The following is a 10936-nucleotide window of genomic DNA, read 5'->3' as shown; positions in this document are numbered from 1 at the left end:
GTGTCTGCTAAAGTTGGACTTGTTTCTGATGGAGAGGTGCATGCAGCAAAATGTCTGCCTCATTAGTAAAACCTACTTGCATTTTCTGGTTTTGTGTGTGTTTAAGTGTCTGTTTCATCTTAGGACTTCTGGGGAAGCAGACAATATGCAGCTGTAGCTAAAGTAGTAGCACAGTTGAGCATGTGATGTAAAAATGAATGTTAATGTTGTTAAATATCTTGTTCTAAAAGCTAAGATTAAAAAAAATACATTCAATAAAAAGCTTCAATTTCCACTTGTTAGTAACAGCTTTGAACTGAATGTTGTGTCAGTATTACAACAACATTAACAAGGCAAGTTCTAACAACAAATGCACAGATCTCCTCTGTACACATCTGCAATGGGCTGAGTGCACAGTGGGGGATAGCATCTGTAGCCAGCTCTCTTCTCAGACTTCTACCAGTCCTGACAGTTACATGGCAAGATGCACACAACAGCGATCTGCAGTGCTGTCCTGTTGCCTGTTTTCTCAGCCTTGAGAGTGGTTGCTGCCTCTGGTGTGCAGAGGGAGGGGAGGGTGTTAATTCTCTTCACAGCTCTGTCTGACAGGAGATGTTTGCAAACTATTGGCTGTTACATGCCTAGTTTCTGATCTGTCTGGGAAAAGCCTTGTGTGTGAGATGGAGAAGCTGTCAGAGGTGTCAGACTGAAGAGGCAGATGCTGTTAAGGTCCCAAGGCAGGTGGCATTGGCCAGAACTGGACAGTGGTGAGATAGGAAATGGTCCTAGAGGCAAACAGTACAAAACAACTCTGAACATGGCATTCTTGGGTTTGGGGGAGTGGGGAGGAGTGCTGGGATTTCCCTGGTTCTTCTTTTCCTGTTTCCTCTTTTTTTTTCTTGTTTTGCCACAGATAAGTAAGCTTGTACCCTCATTCTGCCACATGTCCTGGGGCTTCCTTTTGCTGTCATATCTGAGCTACATCATGGTATAGGGCATAGAGGAAGAGAACCGCTCCACATGCATGATTGGTTTATTTCTTTGGACTTGGTCCTGTATATCACAATGAAGAAAAGGACAGGGTCACACTGCTGCCAGCTTAAAAATGAAGCCTGTCTGCAAAAACTGTTCTCAGCCTCCTGGCTCACAGGTATTCTTGCTGTGCTTTGCTCATGTGCAGCACCATGGTCCTCCACACTTGTATGGGTGTTTGAAAGATTAGATGGGGCAAGAGGAGATGGAATCTGCTGGAGAAATGCTTGCACAACCACAGATGAAGTCAGATGTACTGGGCTGTTGCTGGGAGGGCACTGCAAAGAGAAGTGCCACCTGGGCATTAGTTTGCTTAAAACCTAAATAAATATTTGCAGCAATTAAACTTTGTATGTTGATGCTTCTGATGCTCATACTCACTTGCAGTATTGACCACTTCTTAAAACAGGTAGCTACAGATGTGTTGAGGAGGATGTGAGATTGTCTTTCAGTTGAAGGAAGTATGAGAAGTGTGAACCCTGGTTTCCCCCAAAGCAGGGAAGAGAACACAGATACCTTGTTCTAATCAGGAATTGCAAGATTTGTCACCCTAAAGAGCGAGGTATTTATCTGATGATGTTGTCAGCATCTTTGAACATTCAAGGCCCGGCATACAGCTGACTGGTGAAGAGCTGTGGACCTGGAGGCAGCAGTCAGCAGATGGTGCTGCAATGCCGCTCTGCCGCACAGCTAGACAACACAGCTGTACAACTCCTCAGAAAGACCTGGCTTGGAAACCCTGCCTTGCTCCTTGGGCATCTCTGCCAATTTCTGTGTTCCCACACTAGCCTGAACTTGCTTGTATTCTCTTCCTGGTGTTGAACCTGACATAATTTTTGATGGGGATTCAAAATGTGCAAGCGGTGTACTCTGAGAAGTGATTACTGCACAAACAGCTTAGTCCCATGGGTATGAGCTACTCCCCATATTACAGAAAAATCCTGTAACACATTGTTGTCATCATCAGACTGTGAAAATGGCCTTCTGAGTGGATTTTATCTGTGACTGCCAGAAGCATGTGGGACCCCACAGGTCCTGTGCTATGTGATATTTTCATTAATGCTATTTTGAACAAGCACAGGCCTGATAAATTTGCAGAGCGTGGAAGAATTGTGGTGTGTAAAGAGGGTGGGAGAGGCCTGAGAACAGTCTACAAGGGTCACTGCAAGGAGGAAAGAACAAATTCATCCTTTGTTTTCGTGCTGGATAAGACATGATGTTCTGGTCTCAAACTACAGCAAAAATGGAAGAAAAAATATTGCAGCAGTGAGGAAGCGGTAGTAGATCACCCGGAGAGCGAGGAATTGTGTTCCTGGAGTGACACAGTGAGTGCTGATTTTCTGTGTGGAAGCTGATGACTCTCCCCAGCCCCATTTTCTGTGCTTCTCTGAAAAACCACTTGCTCTAACCCCAAGGGGCTCTCCCTGCCCTTATAAAAACCTTAGAGGGGAAATGGTGTATTCTTGCTCAGCAGGGTGTTCCTGATCGGACCTGTGGGAGTGAGCAAATGCGTTTAGCCCTTAGAGACAGTATGTCTTCCCCAGGGATCTGTCTCTTAAAAGACCAGACAGTTCATATTCACCTAGCCTGGATCCAGGGTTAATCTGGCCCTGGAAGGTGGGCACCACAGCGCATGTGGCTGACCCCCAAGTCATCTGCTCTTGGCCTCCTCCTGCCTGCACTGCTGCTGTTAAGGAGTCCGGTCACCAGCAGCATGATGAATTCACATCCTGCCTTCGCGGACTGCCATTGCAGAACTACACACAAGCAGGCTTCTTCCTCTTCTTCCTTGCAAACAGGCTGCCATCCCTGCATCTCACTCTGTTGCTACCTCGCTTCTGTCTAGCCTCATGCGCTCTGAGCCAGCAAAGTCTATTGTAGTCTTTTGTGCCCAAGACACTTGTTCTCCGTTGCTGGAGGCAGCTGCCAACTACTTGTGTCCTTCCCAGAGCACCCCTGGCACTTGTGCTCAAACCTCGGGGGGGGTACTAGGCTAGCACCCTTAATTTGCCATTGCCACATATACTCCCAGCCTGCTGCTCTTGGTGGTGGGGAGTATGGTGGGGACACAGTCGTGGCATGTGGACAGCTGTGATGAGTCTCCGGTGGCAAAAATCACAGGTCAGACTATTTTCACACAGCTCCACGGGCAAAAGGCAGGCCCAGAGGCAAGGCTCAGCTATGTGTTGTTATTTCTGGTTCTCTGCACTCTTTGGTCTCCTTTCCATCTTCCTGCAGGGCATTTTCAGGGGTAGCAGGCTCAGCTTTTTGGAGGGGCTCTGGGCACAGTGGGGAGCCCACCCCCGGGAGTGCACTGAGGCATTTAGACTGGGGTAGAAAGTAGTTTTCACACCAAAGAGCACTTTGAATCAGGAGATAACCTCTCCTGGGAGGAGAAGGCTTTGTCATGCTGAATTACACCCAGCAGGGTTAGGGCATGGAGATTGCAAGATAGTAAAGGGCTAATGGTTGCCATTAGTCCAGGCTTGGTCCTAAAAGCAAAGCCAAGATGTGACAGCTTGTTACCTGCCGGGCCATAAATCTCTGTGCTCTCACTGGGGAATTCACAGAAGGAAAAATCAGTCCCCTTCAGCTGAAAAGTGGAAGAGACTGTCCAAAGAGACAGCTTTGTGGCTGGGCCATGGGAGTGGGGGGATGCTGTGGGTGTTGGGGTTCACAGACTGGGGGGGGGCGATAGAAGTGAGAGACCGGGAGGGACCATTAAATAATCCTGCCTACAGTGTGATTCAGTCCCATGTCTTGTGGTTGAAAGGAGCAAGGGGAAAGGCATACAAGCTGACCCCAGAAAATAGTCTTGTGCCGGTAATTTCGAAAGGGAGGTTCCAGAGAAAGAGGAAGTCAATAGAAAAAGCCTGAAAATTTAAAATAACGTTATAAAAATCTTTTGACTCAGCAAGAGAGGCAGCCCAGGAAGCTCTGAGGGACTTGCAGGAGATGATCAGAGCCAAGTATGCAGAGGAAACCAAAGAGAGAGGAATAGAAACCCCTGATGATCCCAAAGGAGATTTGATGTGCTTAGGTGTTGTGGTGAAGGTGACCGTGTTCCTGGGGATGAGGCAGGAAGGACAGCGGGGTGGGAAAGGTAAATACAGGGACTGTGAGGAGTAAAAGGTTGCAACCGCAAAACTGAATTCATTCCTGGGGAGCAGAAGCAGCGAGTAGTCAGTGTAGGAGACGGGGGTGTCCGCACTATGAGAGTCTGTCTCAGCCCTGCTCTTCCAGGGCAGGGAAAGAGGAGCTGTTAGAGATGGGAGTGTCCAACAGGGATGCTCTGGAGGAAATTTGTAAGAAGTGCTATTATTCAGTGATTCCAGACTGAATGGTTGAGCTGCGCAGGCCAGAGGGGTTTCAGCGTGAAGCAGTTAATCACATACCAAAAACCCACAACCACTGAAACCACCTCCAGGCCTGGAGGGGAACAAGTGAATCTAGCATTTGTCCTGGGAATAAGAGAGCAGGCAGCTGCCATCCGCCCGGGCTGACGGTGTTTGTACAACCTTGTAGAACATTTGATTCCAAAACAATATGGTGGTTAGTGACAGCTTTTAAAATAGGACTTTAAAACGCTTCTGTGAATAGGCCCTTGTAAAGGCAAACCAGTTCAAATTCAGAAGCAAGATCACACCTCTAATCTGGCCAGCTTCTCAAGCATGCTGGTTGCACAGTAGGACTGATACCCGTTTGAGCGGTGGTTGGTTTTTATCTGCCCCACTTGGGTCTGAAACCCGCGTGAGAAACTTACTACTTTCATGTGGAAATCTAATTTCCCATCTCTTTGTATTCCCAGCCACTTTCCAGCCATGTGTCTACACCAGCAGTGTCCACTACACCTCTTTTCCACCCCTGGTGTTGACTCCGATGCATTCACGCAGCTCAGTCCCTCATTTTCCTAACCCCTCAACCCAAGCTCTTTGCATTTGATTCTTCTCGTGTCGTTAACACCAGGGTCTTGTCACAGTCTTGCGATTTGTAGCATGGGTCTTTCCCTGCCCCAGACATTTCCAAACTGGAACGGCTGCTACTGTTATCCCTTGTCCCCAACAGCATGACCGTACAGTCTGCACTGCTGAATCAAATCCCTTCTCCATTACTCCAGTCCTCAAGGTCATTATCATCTTTCTGTGCGATAGCCTGGCTTCTTCTAGATTGATGATAGCATCTCATTTTGCCTCATCAGCAAATTTCCTTTGCATTCTCCTGCTTTTTGTGCCAAGATCATTAATGCAAATGTTAAGCAGAATAATTTTTGAGGCAGAAACTCAAGGAACTGTACTGGTAAACCCCCTTCAGTCTAACACATCCCCTTTCAGCTGAAGCAATTACCATGTCCCTTTCAGGCGGCTCTTTACCCACTTTACATTTCATATGCCAGTCACATCTTCTCTGGCTTAGCTAATAATTTACTATGTGGCACCATTTCAAATGTCTTACTGAAGCCCAGACGAGTGAGATCTACTGCATTTCCTTCGTCACAGATATCTGTGAACTTATAAAAGGAAGCTATTAGGTTAGCGTTGGTGTGCGTCAGGACCAACCCTGTGTGATGTACTGCGAATATGTTGTATCTGGTGCCATGCCTGAGGATCTGGAGAGGGGAGTTCAGTGCGAGGCATGTGTCTGCAAAATACAAGATTATTTATATTAATCAGGGTTGGAGAAGATGGGTTTAACAGAGTTAGTTGATGAAGCAACATGCTAGCAGATGACATTCACTCAGGAAGCATTTGAAATACTAATTTCTGTTTCTAAGGTCAAATGAACTACAGCTACTTGGGGGAGAAAAAGGCCTGTGGTAATGTTTTTGAGTTTATGGCCAGATTTTAAAGATATTTGGGTCCTGAGTATTTAGCCCATGTGACTTAGAAACCTCTGTTCCATTCCTCTTCAATGACATTCAGGTCTCCTAAATGCCATTTTCTTTAGAAAATGAGACTTAACATTGCCTTATTTTCTAGAGTTGATCTTTGGTGCTGCAAGTCCAAGGATTAAGCAGAATATTGGAGTGCGTGAAGGATGGGACAGAAACTAATTCTCCAAATGCCATAATGTTGATGTAGAAACCAGCAGGATGATCTCCGAATGCCACATTCAGCTCTGATCATTTTGACTCAGAGGTGGATAAAGCTGACACAGAAGACTTTGAGCCAGGTGATGAAAGCATTTAGTGACTTGGAGATGAAAGATTTAAAAGAGTGGGGCAAATAGATGAAGGGAGCTTAAAAATAAACATTCAGTATTGATTATTTACCCTTTCACGCAGAAGAAGAAAGGGACATCTATGTGGTTCAGGCCATTTAAAGAGAGAAACCGTGCACTAGAGAGAAATACTTTGACACAAGGCATAATTAACATGTGAAACTCTCTGCCAGAAGGTCTCATCAAGGGCAAAAAGTGGAGAAGAAAGACAGAAGCAATTGCTATGAGATAACCCCAGCTATATAAGTTTAGGTAATTTTTTATTTTTAGCCTGTTTTCATGGAAATGGGGCTTATGCAATCTGCCGTCTGGGTGCAGGAGGCAATGATAGTTGGTGTCTGCAAACTCAAAACTGAAATCACTTCTTGCAGTCAGACAACTTCTTTTTAAAGTCCCAACCATGTATTCATGTGGGCAGGCGCATATCTCTGCAGAGGCAGTAGCTGGGAGCCCCTAGCTCTGCCAAACTGCATGGAAGAGCTGTGGGTCAGTACATCTGGGAGACCAGAGCCCCTGTCCCCTTGCAAAACCAAAACCAGCCCTAGTGCGAATTAGCCCCAGGGTGTTCCTCCACTTGAGCACAGGCGTGGAGCAGGGCTGCGGGTGCAAGTCATGAGGCACAGGAGACAAATAGCAGGATGGGGGCCAGGGGTGTGTGGGGTAGGTATTGCTTGAGAGCAGAGGGGAAGGCTGCAGGTTCTGTTTGGGGGGGCTGGGGCAGAGTGAACCTGGGTTTCCAGTGCGTCAAGAAGGTGCCAGTGGGCCGGTGAGTGAGCTTCTAACCTGGGTGTTTCACTGTGCCTTGTGCTCTGAATCCTGCTACGTACAGAGGGATGTATTTACATTTAGGTGAAGCAGAGTAAATGCTTGCTCTGCTCACACAGCGTTTCTCTTCCCTGGTTTTGTTTGAAGAAATGTATGTGCTTGCCTTAAGGAGCAAGGGGTGTTTGAGGCTGGGGACCTGGAGTCAATATGGGGAGTCTGGGAGAGGGTGAGAGAAGCTGAGGCTGCAGCCATCTCTGGGTGGAATAAAACATATTCCAGGTTATAGTCTGATCGTAAGCCCTCTCTATTGAGTGACCTGGAAGAAGAATGACTTTGAATGGGGTCCTGAGCAGCAGCAAGCCTTTGGACAAATTAAACAGGAGATAGTCCGTGCAGTAGTGCTTGGGCCAGTCTGGGCAGGACAAGATGTGAAAAATGTGCTTTACACCTCAGCCGGGGATAACGGCCCCACCTGGAGCCTCTGGCAGAAAGCACCTGGAGAGACTCGAGGTCGACCTCGAGGGTTTTGGAGCCGGGGATATAGGGGATCTGAAGCCCGTTACACTCCAACTGAAAAAGAAATATTAGCAGCATATGAAGGAAGCTGAGCTGCTTTGGAAGTTTGGTACTGAAGCACAGCTTCTTTTGGCCCCTCAGTTGCCTGTGTTGGGCTGGGTGGTCAAAAGGAGGGTCCCCTCTACACATCACACAACTGATGCTACATGGAGTAAGTGGGTCGCACTGGTAATGCAACGAGCTCGGATGGGAAACCCCGACCGCCCGGGAATTCTGGAAGTGATCATGGACTGGCCAGAGGGCCAAAACTTCGGAGTGTCGCCAGAGGAGGTGACTTGTGCTGAAGAAGCCCCTCTGTATAATAAATTATCAGTGGCTGAGAAGCAGTATGCCCTGTTTACAGATGGATCCTGTCATATTGTGGGAAAACATCGAAGGTGGAAAGCTGCTGTGTGGAGACCTACGCGACAAGTTGCAGAAACTGCTGAAGGACAAGGTGAGGGTAGATACTGGCCAGGGCCCAGTCTAAAGCCCAATCTAAGCTTGTGGACATAGAGCTGAGGGTAACCAGCTCTGAGTGCCCCCGTGGGTTGGCAGAGCTGTGCTGGGTGGCTGGAGGTTGTCAGGCACATGTGCCTGCAGCGTCAAGTTACCTCCTTTTGTTAGACCGCACTAATCCCCTTGTATTTTTCTTTAATGCGTGCACACGGGTGTGCTGCAGCCTCCTGCCTGGGGAGAGATTATTTTTGCTCTTGCCACTCTCTTTCCTTTCAGTCTAGTGTAGAAGTCACTTAAGCTGGGGGGAGAAGAGGTCTATTTTTGATCCAGGACCATAGAAAAAACCCTGTCCTGGTTTGGGGGTCTTTGTGCAGGGCACAGCACAGGATCCTCTGAGGAGGAATTCAGGGATTTGAATTGAAAAGGTATCAGTGGGGACCGGTTTAGGAATTCCGTTCTGAATGCTGAATTACCCTCATAAAACAATATAAGCAAGGGTCAGTGATAGCTCACTGCAGGGTGAGACTGATGGCTGATCTGTGTTTTCCTTGCAACCTCCAGCCACGGGACCCTTTTGCATAATTTTTATCAATGATGAGTGTCACTTCCCAGATGGATGTTGCGTAATGCCATGTGGTTTTCTCTGCCCTTGCATGGGATTGTGGTGTTGGCAGTTTCTTTAATTTCTTTCATGCTTGTGGTTTCCTTCTGTCTTTCTTCTGTGCATGGTGAAGGCAGAAGGGCTGCTGTGATCCCTTTAGCGCTGCAAAGCAGAGCCCCGCCTGTCTGACAGCCTCTCCTGGAAAGAGGTGCTGAGAGCATCCCTCTGCCCTGGCTCAGGGTCAAAAATACAGCTTGCTTCTGCCAGCGAGCAGGGATTTGTCCTCGGGGTAAACTCTCGGCAGAGCTGGGGAGGTTGTCTTAAAGTTGGCCGCAGACTGAGGCAGTTGTGTCTCAGTTTCCTTATCAGGGTTGGGTACCAGAAGCGATGCTGTCCTCTTACAATGACTGAGATTATCCCTCGTCTTCTCTTCTAGTCTAAATGAATTCCATGACATTGTCTGGCAGCCCTGTCTGGACAGGGGACTTTCTTGCTGCTCTTTTCTTGCTCTTCTCTTATTGCTTATTTCTTGCAATGGGAGGCCCTAAGGGGCAAGGTCCTCACCAGCAGCTGTCACACCGGAACAGAGCATATCTGGGGGTCTGCTCTGACCCCACACTGTCCCTGCTGTTCCTGGCTGCTCTCTCAGCGCAGGTCTTCACATGTCACCGTGCCTCGACTTGTCCCCCTCTGCCTTGCCAGCTGCCTGCCATCAGGTCAGTAAGGATGGTCCCTCTGCTCCTTTAACCGTGCGCACAGCCCTGGGGGTAATGTGGTTTTTAGACTTTAATTCCCTTGTTTTCTTAAAAAGACACATGCAAGGCAGTGCCAAAAGCATCTGATAATGCAAGACTAGTGTCATGTTTGCTCATCACTGGCTTTCTGGTACCTCTCCCACTCCATGTGAGTTTGTCCTGCTAATCACCAGTGATTCAGAGATGGCCACAGCCTGGCTCCAGAGGAAGTTAGGGGAATCTTTGGGCCCTTTTTGTTTGACTACATGTGTCTTATCTACCTCTTCCTTACTTATTTGTTCTCCTTTTCCTTTTCTCACCTGTGCGCACTAAATTTTGATTGTGTTGAGTACTTGACCATAACCTCTTGTTTGGTTTATGCAAAGACAAGCCAAAAAGAGATGGCATCTTTGGCTACTTGCTCCCCTTCCTAACTAATGGGCTTTTACTTTTTTTTTGTTTTTCAAAATTGTATTCGTAAAGCTGGGTTTTCTGGTCTCCTGTGTTTCCTCCCCTCCTGCCCTCCCCTTAAATTTCTCTTGTGTTTCTCTGCTGGATTAGAAAGTTGTCTGCTTACAGAGGTCTTCCATGGAAGGAGAAATAAAACCATAAGTAATTTCTTCACTCTCCCTTTACATCAGTTCCTTATATTTAATTCCTTAAACACAGTTAAACACAAACTATTTACTTACGCTGAGCTGCAATTTTGTGCTATTCGTTGAAATATCCTCGATTCCAGTTAGAATGGAAAGTATTTCATCAGCATGCAGTAAGAAGTCCCATCCGGCTCTCATCTAAATGGAGAACTGAAAGCTTGGCCAACCACTTCTGCAGCAAAGAGGAAATATTTTCGCCATTTCCATCAGAAATAATCTTTGCAAGTGTGAGATTTTCTGTGGTTCCTACTGGATGACAAGCTTTCCCCTGGTTACTGCTAAAGCCAATGCCCACAGATCATCATGCTTCTACTTGTCATTGCGATGATCTCAGTTTCTAATATTTGCTGGGTGTGGGATATTCCTTACCGCCATCCTGGCATTTCTTCTTTCTGGTTGCTACTCCCTTACCCTTTTCTCTCTGCTTGGGCAGGCAAAGGGGCTCCTACCAAGCCGGTGTTGCCTACTGCCATTGCTCATCCCTGACTGTGGGCCCCGTGGTGCGGTTCTACTGCCCAAGCCCACCTCAATCCTGGCTTGGGGCTGCTCTCCCCAGAAGTATCCCACCCTGGGGTTCGGGTAGCTCAGCATCTTGTTCCTACAGTTGTTTCAGAGAGCAATTGCTGGTTGCCTTCATTATAACAGCCTGTTGCATGCTGATGTCCTCCTTCACGCTTCTCCTTGTTAAACAAAGCGAAGCTGTCTCTGGCGAGGGCAGGAGAGATGCCGGAATGCGGTGGTTGGAGGGCAGAGGTTTGGGGCAGATCTTTGTGGGAGATGTTGGGGTTTACAGGCAGAGAGGTTCATAAAAACACAAAAGGTTTCTGCTGGCTGACGGCAGAACTTGGGATTCCTCTGCACACAGAGGACGCTTTGAGGTTAAGAGAAACCTCTTAGTGACTCTGCAGCGGCATTAACAGAAGAACTTGTGCAGATCT

The sequence above is a fragment of the Gavia stellata genome, chromosome 25 (assembly GCF_030936135.1).
Source record: "Gavia stellata isolate bGavSte3 chromosome 25, bGavSte3.hap2, whole genome shotgun sequence".
Lineage (NCBI taxonomy): Eukaryota > Metazoa > Chordata > Aves > Gaviiformes > Gaviidae > Gavia > Gavia stellata.
The sequence above is the reverse complement of the archived record's forward strand: the minus strand, read 5'-3'. Positions refer to the sequence as shown.